Consider the following 14,467-nt stretch of genomic DNA (forward strand, 5'->3'; position numbering starts at 1 on the left):
CTTCACATCAGCACTCACAGACTCATCACTCACTTTCACATTTATGTAATGAACAATGATTCTTGAATTGTTTAAACCACTATGCTACGACCTTAGGATGGCTATGACGTCACTAGGCAACAGGAATTTTCCAGCTCCATTATAATGTTAGGAGATCACTGTTGTATATGTGGTGCATCGCTGACTGAAATGTTATTCAGTGCATGACTGCAGTGTGACATATCAAAAAATATCTATGTGGTCTTTCCTCCTGGTTCCTGGCAGGAGCTTCTAAAACTCTGGGAATTTCCTGAGTAATAGGAATGTTTTTTGTTATTCAAAATAAGCCCCTTTAAACCATACATGAGTTTATGCTAATGAGGTGACTGATGGTAGGCCCCCAGCTAGCTTCAAGATGAGGACTGGTCAGCAGAAAGAACACACTTGTGATTAGAGGGTTGGACCTTTAAGCTCCACTCTCTGACTTTCAGTAAGGGGAGAGGGGCTAGAGGCCAAGTTCAATCACCAATGGCCAATGATTTAATCAATTATACCTGTTACCGCACAAAGGGCACGATCTGCTTGCCGCAAGACAAAAGCCAATCATCAAGAGCCAAGACAGTGGAAAAGAAAGGGCAGTTTATTACAGCTTGCTAGCAAGGAGAAAGATGGCCAACTAATGTCTCAAAGAACCATCTTACACAACAAAGACTATAGGCTAGTTATATAGAGGGCTAGTCTCAGAGTGGGAGAGGCATCTGGTCCCAGGGTGGGGGGTATCCATCTGATTACTGGGTGGAGGCATGTGGTTTCAGGGTGGGGACATCCATCTGGTCTTAGTTCCTGGCAGTCTTTTGTTTTACTTGATCTGCATCAGAGACTGGAGTACCGCTCTCTACTCTGATCTTTCAGTTGTCATTGATGATGGCTATAGCTATCAGCATAGACTCTCTGCCCGGGGGTCATCACATTCCTAAGGAACTCAAAAGAACAAAGTTATCAACTTATAGCAGCTGGGAGGGGCCACAAAGTCCTGAGTTAGTCAGAGGTCATCCAAAGTTACAATATGGTCTCTTCTCCACAACATGGCTTCTCCCATGTCAACCCTGTATTGAGCCAGCATCATATCTATACAATGGAACCTCCATAAAAACTCCTAAACAACTGGGTTCAGAGGGCTTCTAGGTTGGTGAATATATCAATATTCACACCTGTAGAGGACATGGAAGCTTTGCCCCAACCACCCCAGCCCTCAATACCTTCCCCTATGTATATCTTCCATTTGGCTGTTCCTGAATTGCATCCTTTACGATAAACCAGTAACAGTTAAGTAGAGCACTTTCCTGAGTTCTGTGAGTCATTCTAGCAAATGATCAAACCTGAGGAGGGCAGGGGTTGTGGAAACCCCTGAAATTGCAGTTGGCCAAGGAGAGGTACAGGTACCTGGGGACTCCACTTGCAGCTGGCATCTCAACTAGGGGCAGTCCTGTGGGACTGACCCTTAAACTTGTGTGATCTGTTGCTTATTCCAGGTAGACAGTGTCAGAATTGAAGTGAATTGCTGGACAGTCAGTTGGAGTCAGAGAATTGGTTGTTGGTGTGGAAAAATAACACATCAGAAAAAAATATACAAGTAGAAGAAATCTTTTATTTCCCTGAACCATCTGTAACTAAGTTGCAAAATGATGACATCGTCTTCAAATAATTTAAGGTGTATTTCTACAAACAATGCCATTTCCTGTATACAATGTAACCAACAAAATCAAGAAATTAATATAGAAACATACCACCATTTAATCCTCAGACCCCATTCAAGTTTCTCCAAAAGTTCCAATAGTATGCTGACAAGAAATTCTCACATATTGAGGTATATGTGGGTAACTATTCTGGTTCAAAACTGATTTGGCTTGAATAAAAAAGCCTGACTTATGGCCTATCAACCATACATCGTACATCTGCTTAACCATTAAAGTAAATAATACACTCTCTTCAGATAAGAATACATACTTTCCCTCCTACACCCTATTGGTAACGCCCAGATTAGTCCCTTTCCTGACATCACAGTTACATTGACCTGCTAATTTGCAACTGGATACCTCTTTTAAACTTTGATGAAAACGTATCCTGGGTGTGTTTAATGTATGTTCTTTGTTCTAAAAAGATATAAGACTGTACTGAAAACCATGCTTCTCTGGAAAGCTTTCTAAGGCCTTCCCGGGTTATAATCCTCACTCTGGCTCAAGTAAACTCACCTCATTTCTCTTATCTATAGAATGGTTATTGGTTATTTTGTGTCAACAATGCTTTATAGTAAAAGAATCCAGTTCAGAATTACATGTTACATTTGGCTGTCCCATCTCTTTAAATTCCTTTGATCTGAAACAGTTCTTCAATCTTTCCTGAACTTTAAGACCTTTATATTTTAGAAGATTACAGGCAGTTATTTTATAAAATGTATCTCAATTTGGGTTTGCCTGATAATTCCTCATGATTAGATTCAGGTTATGTACGCATCTTTGGCTGGAATTTCACAGAAGTGATGCTGTGTTCTTATTGCATTTGATCTGATGACACATGACTTAGATTTGTCCAATTACTGGTAATGCTAACTTTGATTACTTAAGGTGGTGCCTTAAGTGGTAGGCTTCTCCACTGTAGATTAATTCTTTTTCCCCTTTGTATTAATAAACATTTTGTGAAGCAGGTACTTTGAGACCATATTAACATCCTATTCCTAATCAAAATTTAAATGTATTCATTTATTTCATTTTTCCCCTTTGTAATTAAGAAGTATTTTGTGGAGAGGTAGTATGAGACCATGAAAATACCCTATTCCTCATCAGAATTAAATGTACTTATTTTTAAATTTATATCAGTATGGACTTATGGTATGGATCTCTAGCTGTTACTATCATTATTCACTTTGATGCCGAAAATGTCCTAGATTTGGCTAGTGGAAGCCTCTTCAAATAGGCTTCTCTGTCCCTTTTGACATGTCCTGACATGTCTCCATCATTCTTCAAGCACTTCCTTACTTTCTGGCACAACAAGATATTCCAGGTTCATCCAATATGCTCCCTCTCCCAGGCCCAGAATCAGCCACTTCTCCAAGGAATTCCGGTTTGTTTTAGTGAAGAAAGGCTCATCAGTTCTACAGAGTGACATACATGTTCCCCCAAATCACTGCACTACACAAAGTCATTCAATAAAAGCCATGAAGCTTATAGGTAAAATGGAGTTAGGAGCACAAAACACAAAATCAGGGCACGTTAAAAAAAAAAAAAGAAGAACCTAATAAAATAAAACAGCATCACAGTTTTATATATGTTAAATAGCTAAGAAGTATATAAATGCCATAATAAACATAGCACTTTACCTTGAAAAAGATCTGAAGTTTGCTCATGGAAGTGGTTGTCTGAAGGGTTGTAGTTTGTGAATTATTCTGAGGTGGTGAAGAGGAGGAGGGCTAGCTATATAAAATCAGGGAAAGTTTATACCAGATGTGGATGGGTGTGGTGCATAACAAAAGTGGTAAAGTGAGGTAGCTGGTAAATGAGGTATGCACATGTGTGCATTTTGTGTATTTCTAAACAGCTTGGTTCAGATGGATGTAGTATTCTGAGTTTACCTAGTGTTCCTCAAGGGCTAAATAATACATAAATAACTGCAAAATTCAACAAATATAGTGTTCCACCTATTCTCTAATATATTAATTGCACTGGAACAAATTCATGTTTTCAAAACAAGCTTTAGAGCAGAACTAATTATATTTAGAAACTAACATCTGGACGCTCAGTGTGCTCATTGTTATTGGAGTGTTGATTCACAAGCCCTCTCAGAAGACAAAGCTAAGGTATATACGTATACACACCCACACACCATGTCTATCTATGTATGTTGAAAACCATGAGTTCATCATAATATCTCCAATGCCAACCCAACACCATAGGGTTCATTCTAGTTTTATCCTTCTCCATATCTGTAATTACCTTCCCTAAAAGTTAGGAATCTGGCTCCTATTACCTTCAACATATTTACTTATTTGGTCAATCTTCTATGTGTAATCAATATCCCATGGCTGCAGCAACCGACTCCCATGCAGGCTGGGAGGTGCCCTCATCATCTCATTCAGGCTCCAATACAATGCACTAGGCTTTTGGAGTAAAATGGGGCGGGGGGGGGGGGGTGTTGGGAGGAAGAGAAAACCAGAGACTTTTTAAAGAAAAGGAAACCTGAAAAATTTTGAGGGAGGAGAAGAGCCCATTCTTACAAAGTTATTTTAAAATACAAGGAAGGAGAAGAGTACAGGACAAACTTGGGTTTCATATCATTAAATATTTTTCTGCAATATAAATTAGTTTTATCCTTTATAAAACTTTATATTGTGGAAAATTTCAAACATATAGAAAACTATATGTTTCTATATAGGACAGGACAGTAAAAGGAGCTCCCATATACCTATCAAATAGCAGAAATACAACAAATAGATTGGACACAGGCAAAGAAACTACTAGTCAAAAAAATGATATTAACTTTTCCACAAGGGGCCATTTACATAGTATAAGACATACCAGGGCCCTGCTCTTATGGAACTCATATTCTATAGGAAGGATAAACAAGTAATTAAATAAATTAACATACTTCCAGATTGCTATAATGGCCAAGAAGAAAATGAAACTGGGTGATATTTCAGGTGTAACAAGCACAGGGAGAGTGACTTTAGAATGGGTGCTCAGAGAACACCTCTCTGAAGAAGTGGCATTTGAGTTGAGATCTGAATGACAAGAAGGAGTTAGCCTTGCAAAGATGTGAGTACAAAGGAAACAGAATTATACAAAGGCTCTAAAGAAAGCCTGACGTGTTTGAGGACAGACAGGTTTCAGTGGTGGGAAATGGTACTGTAAGAGAACTATAGGAACAATAGTTGTGAAAGCTGAGGAAATAAAAGTGCAATTTAAAACACTCATTTGTCAACCACATATATGAACATATGTTTAGCACTGTGCTAGGACTATACTGAAAGTAGGAGGCATTTCTTTCTCTCAGCCAAAATACAATATGTTGATTATATACACATATATCAAATTGATAACTGTGGAAATTAACCAAAGAAACCTTAACTAAATTGGAGTCGGTAAGGCCTGTAGGGGGAGCCCTCACGCCCTATCATATGTGATGGATTACTCCAAACAGGAAGAGATGTATGCTTGCATCTCCAAAAGGAAGTCAACTACTTTACTACTGAAGGAAGATTTCTCTCTCCACCCTCTAACAGCCCAGCCAATTAGAAACACTGCAGCTCAGAGAATGAGAAGCCCGTTTGGCCCTGAACTGTTACTTTCCCCCAATCGACTTTCCTTTAGAACAGCCCCTCCCCCCTTTTCTCTATAAAAGCAAGCTCCCCTCTTTTGTTTTTCATATTTGCTTATGATTCGCCATAATATGCACCCCTAATAGCAATTCTTTTGCAATAAACTCATTTTGAGGGTGACAGGTGAATTTACCTTTTAAGTTGACATAACAATACAAGATGATATATAACTAAGTGATGAAATGAATACTGTATTACTACAAAAAAAATTAGTCTTCCTCAGCTTCTTTATGAGTAATGCAACTCAAGTGACAGCTCAAACATTTTCAACACTGCCTTTTTAATTTTATTTATTTATTTATTTTTCCCCCCAAAGCCTCAGTAGATACTTGTATGTCATAGCTGCACATCCTTCTAGTTGCCGTGTGTGGCCGGACAAGCGGTGCGTCGGTGCGTGCCCGGGGTCCGAACCCGGGTCGCCAGCAGCGGAGCACGCACACTTAACCGCTAAGCCACGGGACCGGCCCAACACTGCCTTTTTAAAGATGACTACCTTAACAAGTACTTTCTAATTGTTCTACTTTTTTTCAGAAGACCTTCAACTATGATTTGTTGAGGGTCTACAATTACGCTAGGCCCTGTGCTAGGGCCTGCACACAACAATCTTGAATTGTCAGAACTCCAATTACCATTTTGTACAGAGCAAAGTTAGGCTCAAAGTGATCTGGAAAAGTCAACTAAGTGGCAGTCAGGATTCAAATTCAGATTCTGCTGCTAACGCCATGTTCTTTCTACATAATGGACAACTAAACTATCTTCTGATTTTGTGTGTGTGTGTGTGTGTGAGGAAGATGAGCTCTGAGCTAACGTCCATTGCGAAGCCTCTTCTTTTTGCTGAGGAAGATTGACCCTGGGCTAACATCCATGCCCATCTTCCTTTACTTCATTTGTTGGATGCCTGCCACAGTGTGGCTTGATGAGTGGTGCATGGGTCCACGCCCGGGATCCAAATCTGGAAACTCTGGGCCACCGAAGTGGGGCACACGTACTTAACCACTACGCCACTGGGCCAGCCCCCTGCTTTTGTTTTTTAAATCCTTTCAAGCAACTTTTAGACACCTGATACTTCTTTACTACCTGGTACTTCTATCAACTTCTAAGGCTTAATGTTTCAATACCAAATCGGAGAATTATTTTTTAGTCCTATGATTCACTGTGTCTATCTAAGATCATTATCAGTAACCTCACCTCTATATTTTTGAGTACTCTTTCAAAGTACATTGAGGGCCGGCCCGGTGGCTTAGCTGTTAAGTGCGCGCGCTCCGCTGCTGGCAGCCCAGGTTTGGATCCCGGGCGCGCACCGACGTACCGCTTCTCCGGCCATGCTGAGGCCGCGTCCCACATACAGCAACTAGAAGGATGTGCAACTATGAGATACAACTATCTAATGGGGCTTTGGGGGAAAAAATAAATAAATAAATAAAATTATTAAAAGTACATTGATACTGCATCTGATGATCTAGTGAAAAGCTAGAAGATGTATGATTTGGGGACTGCTGTATTTCTAAAAAAGATAAAAATGTTCAATTTTACTGCACAATCAAGACATTTCAGAGGCACCGTTTATGGATGAGCATTCTTCCTCTGGGATCTGTTAAATCAAAATAAGTTTATTCTCAGTTAAAATTATAGTCAATCAAGCCTTTTCACCACAATTAAGTTGTTTAACCAAGGTGCACAGTTGAACAATGGGGAAATTCCTAAAAATCTCCAAAGAAACATGATAGGAATAGTTACACATAGAAGATGAAAATCAGCCAAGTTTCATATGCCAAAAATCAAGCTTATATGACTTTTGGTAATAAGGTGCTATTGCTAAAGCTTTGAGAAAAGATAAAGAATAGGGAGATACTAATATTGTCTAATGTTTTATGGTAAACTTTCGTATCCAAATAATTTTAGCATCTACAATGAAATTATACCAAAGAGAACCAACAAATTTAGCCATATAATTCCACAAAAAGAAAAGAATAATCCTTTTTAAAATGTAGTCATCTAAGCTAACCACTATGCTTTATTTTGTCACATTTCTTCTGTTCTTATTTATAACCAAAGTTCCTTTTCCATCCCATTGCATCTTCTGCCACCCATGATTAGCATTCAAGTCTGCAAGTAAATGTTAACTAACGCCATAAACATTCAACTTTCACTTGAAGCTTCAATCTTATTTTCACTCATACTTATACTATCTCCTTCCTCTCCTCCATTACTAAGTGTCATAGATGATGTTATCATTACATTGCTTTCTATATTTATAAGAGTCTAAGCTCATATCCCCAGACTTATGGGCGACACATTTATTCCCCTTAGACATTAACTCTTCCTTTCTCCTTCCTCTTTGATGGAAACAATTTTCAATAGTCTATGTGAAGGATGAGCTCACTACCCCTTACACATTGAAAATTATAGACATGCTGGTGAGATTTATTTCAATGATTATTGCCATCTGCACTTTCTATTTTACAGGAAAGAGGGTCTGCCACCACAAATTGAACTATTGGTTCATTTAAATTATTCTACCTCTGAAAGTGACCTATATTTAATTTTCCAGGAAATGTATAAAACAGTAATGCTGTGACAATTATAAAACTATAGAAAGAAATTTTTTAAATAAAATCAGCAGGTTTGCCTTCCCTTTTATTGCTATTTTACTTATAAAACGAATGTTAAATGCTTACAAAGTAAATCTGCTAATATAAAATATCTATCTTAAATTTTTAAACAGTAACAGGTAAAAGTACCTTAAAAAGAGATAGCTTAAGTTTGCAGTAAATTTTAGAAACCTCCATTTTCTAATAAATTCATTCCATTATTTATTAGGTACTGATTTGAAAGGCACGTTTTGAGTGATTGGTTTTATTAAAAGCTATACCGAAATGTTCTTCTATTTACTAACAGCAAGAAAATTTGGTCATCATAATCTCAATTTAAGGAAGTTACTAATTCAGACAAAAGATACATAAATGAATAAGAAATGCCTTGTAGCTTGTAGGTTAACAATAACAAAAAATATAGGGCCTATGGATCAGAAACGAAAAACATCAAAACTGTTTTTATTCATAGACAATATAATGTGTATGTACCATAGCCTCAGAAAACTTCAAAAGCACCACTATAACTAATAAGTGAACTTAACTAGGTTTCAGATTATAAGGACAACATACAAAATTCAACGGTATTTCTATATATTAGCAACAAATGATTAGAAAATGAAATTTAAAAACATTACCATCTATGATAACATCAAAAATGTGAAATACTTAGGGATAAATTTAGCACAATATGTGCAAGATCTGTACATAAAAATGTAGAAAACTAAAACTACATGGAAAACTAAAAACAATGCAAAGACAAAGAAGACCTAAATAAGTGGAGAAATATATCATGTTCATGGATTACAATATTCAACATGTTAATATGTCAGTTCTCACCAAAACGATCTATAGATTCAATGCAATCCCAATCAAAATTCCAGCTGGCTTTTTCAAAAAGCTTGACAAGTAGATTTTAAAATTTATCTGGAAATACAAAAAAACCTAGAATAGCCAAACAATTTTGAAAATAAAAAACAAGATGGAAGATTTATACTGTTCAATTTCAAGACTTACTATGAAGCTATAGTAATGAAAACAAGTGTGACACCTGGCATAAGGATAAACTATGGAATACAATAGAGAGCCCAGAAATAGACCCACGTACCTAATCTATGGTCAATTGGTTTTCTACAAAGACGCCAACATAATTCAAACCTTCCTGTATATATTTTCAAACATACGTGAGGAGGAAACATTATTGCTCCATGTTATTCTTTTGGAAGTAATAGGATTAAAACGTGTAAAGGCTTTCTTCTCCCTGATTAGTAACATATTAAATCCACACAAAGATATCTCAATGTTTCATCTTCTCTATGTTCAGCAATTAGTTCCTCTCCTTTGGGAGCTGAAAAGCCATCAGCTACGCACTACAGAAATACAGCTGCTTTTCTTTTATTTAAACTAGATTAAGGTAGGGGAAGTGCAAAGACTGACAATATGACCCCTACGATACAGTCTGAATGTGTAAGAAAAAAAAACCCTGTCAAACAGGAGCTTTAGAAAATGTTTTACTCCAGATTAAAAATGTAAAGAAAAATCATCATAATGATGGAAAATGTAATGTTGTCAGAGAATCCATAATGAATCTTTGGAATGACTGAAAAAGAAAATCAGCCTGTGACTGTACCCAATGTTGAAATGGTTTTCATAAAATCATTTCCTTATTAACACTGGAAGACGAACAAAGGAAAAAAAAAGAATGAAAAGTTTAAAAATTAAAACCAAAATTTAAATTACTCCCATTTCTTAGGAAAACATTTTCGAGAAAATGTTGATAAGTGCTATGATTCGTAGTTGTTTTCCAATATTCAATAAATATTATATTCTTTAAGTTTCTAATGTCCCTCTCTGAAATATAATGAAGCATTGGTAATTTTAGATCTGAAAGCTCCCAGCATATGGAATTTAAAAGACCACCATACTCCCGCATACCTTCATTTGTCCTTTTAACTAAAGTATGTTCTTAATACTGGTGAAAGTGATAATACTAGAGGATATAATAGCCTTGAAGTTAAAGCCAGTGTTAAGATTTTCTTTCACCAACTCGGATTACACTAAGTATGGCAGATATTTTGATTCTGTTTGAAAAGGCCAAAGGGTAGAAAAGGAAAGGGAAAAGCGGTATTGAATGAATGCCTGCCCTGTGCTAGACACAGCAAGGTGCTGATAAACGTTTAACAACCAGCCCTCAGTGTGTGTGTGTGTGTGTGTGTGTGTGTGTGTGTGTGTATGAAATGCATATGTACGGCTTATAAATTTTACTGATATAAAAGATGTATAGGACACAACTAAAAAAATTATAATAAAATATACAATATTCTTTATTGTAAATTTCATAGAGCCAATTGATTCTCACAGAATGCTCTTGCTGATTTTGCCAAAGTCATGAGAAGCCAACCTAGGGTTGCAACTGATGAATGAGTATAGTTAGAACCTTAACATTGTTTGATATTTTCACTTACATTAAAGAATAAGAGAAAGTGAAACAACAAAAATGTTATGTCATAACCTCACTTGTTAATCAATGACATGATCAACTTCCTTGCTGAATTAGATAATAGTTTAGAACATTTCCTCAATTTTTTGTGCTGCTCACAATAACAGGGCATGGACCTACACACTTATCAAGCCATACTGTGGCAGGCATCCCACATATAAGCAGAAGAAGATGGGTACACATGTTAGCCCAGGGCCAACCTTCCTCAGCAAAAAGACGAGGATTGGCAACAGATGTTAGCTCGGGGCTTAACTTCCTCACCAAAAAAGAAAAAAAAAGGAACATAAATTAAGTGTAAATAAACAAAAAAAAGTCAAGCAATCAAATAACAGTATCAATTTACATTATCACTATTGCAAGAGATCATTTCCCAGCAAAGACAGAAATGAAAGAGGAAGAAAATAGTTTGTCAAATCATTTGTTTTACAAAATGCTATATTAGGTAATATATAACCTGAATTTTCTCCAGCCTTACCAACCTGTAGGTGTATTAGTGATAACTCCAATGTTTACCGCTTGTTGCCCTTACTTGCATAATGCTTCATAACTCCTTTTGGTCTCTACTCCCCACTCCAACCCCAATCCCAGTTATTTATGGGAGGCCACAGATGTCTCACAGGTGTTCTTACGTTCTTCACATCCTGTCCCTATTTTGATGATGTCTGATTTTTTTTTTTTTTTTTTTTTTGGTGAAGAGATCAGCTCTGTGCTAACATCTGCCAATCCTCCTCTTTTTTTGCTGAGGAAGACTGGTCCTGGGCTAACATCCGTGCCCATCTTCCTCCACTTTATATGAGACACCGCCACAGCATAGCTTGACAAGCAGTGCGTCGGTGCGCGCCCGGGATCCGAACCGGCGACCCCAGGCCGCCTCAGCAGAGCACGCGCACTTAACTGCTTGCACCACTGGGCCGGCCCCTGATGTCTGATTCTTATATAGTCACTTAAGGGAAGGGGCCAGCCCGGTGGCACAGTGGTTAAGTGCACGCACTCTGCTTCAGCAGTTCTCCCATGTATATGTGTTATTAAATTTTGTTTGATTTTCTCCTGTTATTCTGTATCATGTCAATTTAATTCTTAGACCAGCCAGAAGAACCCAGAAGGGTAAAGGAAAATTTCTTCCTCCTCTACGACTGGCTGCCGTATGCCTTGAGAGGTAATGATCTCCCTATTCCTGGAGGTATGAACAGAAGGCTGTATGACCATCTCAACAATAATGTAAAAGGGATTCACGCAAAGGATGGGAGCTGAAACTAGAGGACCTTCAAAATCCTCTGAAATATCTTATTATAATAATGTGAATTACAAAATTTCAAATAATTAGAATCCAATGGAACATATAAGAAAACTATTCTGAACATAATTTATTCTTTACTATCTTATTTACAAGCCAATTTTAAAAACTGTAGTGCCTCAGAGTTATTAAGAGTTAAGAAAATTAATATAATTAATTATCATTGTATTGTAGATGAAGAAAGTCATTAACAGGGAGTTCAAGTTAAGAGAACGTCAGCTAACCAGCTCTCACCATTCGATCAACCGATAAAACATTTAATGACCATACACAAATCAAATACTTCAAGTTCTGGTGTGACACTATTAGTTACTAAATGTACTTAAAAGATGCTTGAAATAAAAATTCTGAACAATACTTAATTTAAAAATTAAATAATCAAGCTCAATCTCGTCCTCCCAACTGAATTAACAGATGTTGCCTGTTTTTGTTTGGAATACATGCCATTTCACGGAATTAATTATTTAGCTAATATTTTCTTTCTTATGAAATCTGGTGTTAATTGGAAATCAATTTTTCTTAAGTCTAAGCAAGCTAAATGTCTAGAAAGAGCCATAATGTAATACCCAAATCTGCTTAAAACCATTTAAAAAGACACTATTTGATCAGACAGTTTTCAAATAGACTTGGACTATTAAATAAAGAACAGACAGATTCTGTCTGACAATATGTATTTCTGAATTTGTGTGTTTCTGTACTTCAACAGGCATTATTCAATGAAGCCATAATAAAAACATATTAAAGATCAATTCTCCCTTATAAGTAGTCAAGGGAACTAAATTGTATCTCTGTCTTTCCTTACTGGCTCATTACAGACAAGGATCTCAAGATCCTTAACTAATTACATCTGCAAAAACTCTTATTTCCAAACAAGGTCACATTCTGAGGTTAATCTTCTTGTGTTCCAACTTCCCCGATCCTATAGAGAGGCAGTGCTGATTAAATAAAACTTTAACTTTTGCCATAGTCACCAATGACATCCTTGTTGCTGCTAAGGCAACAGATCCTTTTCAGTCCTTATCTTCTGAGACCCCTCTGCTGCATTTCACAATACCGACCATTATTAGTTCTTGACACCCTATCACTCCATCTTGGTTTCCAAGGTACCAATCTTCACAGTTGGTTCTTCCTACTAAAGACTACCACCTATATGAGGAAGACACCAAAATCTTTATCTCTAGTCCACATCACTACTTACAGACTTCCAGACTTATACACTATACTGAACATCTGCCATAGGCTATCCCACAAACACCTTAAACTCAACACGTCCAAAACTGAATTTAGCAACTTGGGTAGTGTAACGGTTAGGAGCAAAGGCCCTGGAATCAAGACTACCTGGGTTGAAATCCTGGTCCTGCCTCTTGCTTATTAAATGTCTGAGCCTGGAAAAGATACTCCAATCTTTCTTTGACTGTCTCTCTTATCTGTAAAATAGAAATAATAATTATAACTATTCTACACCTATACGTTATAGTTTATAATAGTGAATAAAAATCAAGGTCTTCAACAGTCAACTCTTGTTTCACCATGGAGGTTCATTCTACGTTGAGATGTGAGTTTTATGGCAATGGGTTTGTGAAATCAAAAAACTACAATGTTTCGTAGAATCAGAGATGTGTTTTCCACACCACCACATTTTAACCACATTTCTGTTATCAATGATGGGTACATCTTATAATTTTTTTTCTGAAAAGCTGATATTAAATTGATGATAACTGAGGAAATATTAAAGTTGATATTGCCTCTCAACATAATGACTATTTCACTGACTAAGAATGGCATCTTTATTTGGGGTTTAGCATATCAAGTGATGTTTATTCTAGCTAAGTACTGTTTATTTCTCTAGTCATCATTGTGCTTTAACTAGGAGCAGCATGTGTGAGAGAAATCATATTTATTTAAGTTCCTTAAAGTGAATCTGTGGTTTAATTATTAATTTCTTACTCAAGATTTTGCCAATCTCAGCCCCTAGCACCCACAAACCCTTACTTTTACCCTTCAAGGTGGGCCGTATTACAACTTTTGCGAGTCTCAGGCACTTCTGCCTTGGTAAGCCACTATCTCCATTTTTAAAAATATTGAAAATTATATTTTACAACTGCATTAGTATAAAAATGATTATAATCCAGGCCGGATTCATTGTTATATATTCATTATTCTTACACTCATTTTTCTTCTGATTTTAAAATTGAAACATTTTTTGTGGGCTCCTAAGAGAACTGTGGGCCCCAGGCACTGTGCTTACAGTGCCTAATGGATAAGTTAGCCCTCCTTCAAGGCCCTGCTTAAATGTCACCTCTTCTAGATATTCTCTGATCTCCTCCCAAACTTGCCTCAAGGCAGAATGTCACCTTCTGACTCTCATAGCACTTGGTTCTCTTTTCTCTTACAATATTTACGTCATTGAATTAGACACTTAAGAATCTTCTCCTGTTTAAGGATCATGGCTTATTCATTTTTTTTGATCACCTGCCCTCACTCACCTCCAGGCTTTGGCATATGATTCTGGTTTTTTACTACACTAAGTGTGAACATATTCAGGAGAGAACCCACTCTTCTTCTCTCCATCCTTCTTTGTAGAAGGAAGGGTAAAATAGGAACTATAAGAACAGAAAAGACTGATGAGCACTAACGGTCACACAATATTCAGATACAGAGGTTTTTAACCATGTGATGCAAGATCACGAAATAGCCAAATGTCTCAAGAGGCAAGCTAACTACTTCTAGTA

General features: G+C 37.0%; 1 protein-coding gene across 1 annotated transcript in view; it reads right to left on the reverse strand.

The window, feature by feature from the left end:
- XPR1 (xenotropic and polytropic retrovirus receptor 1) overlaps positions 1-14,467 on the reverse strand; it is a 210,112-nt gene that overhangs the window by 121,740 nt on the left and 73,905 nt on the right. The window lies entirely within an intron of this gene.

This window comes from Diceros bicornis, chromosome 4 (assembly GCF_020826845.1).
Source record: "Diceros bicornis minor isolate mBicDic1 chromosome 4, mDicBic1.mat.cur, whole genome shotgun sequence".
Taxonomy (NCBI): domain Eukaryota; kingdom Metazoa; phylum Chordata; class Mammalia; order Perissodactyla; family Rhinocerotidae; genus Diceros; species Diceros bicornis.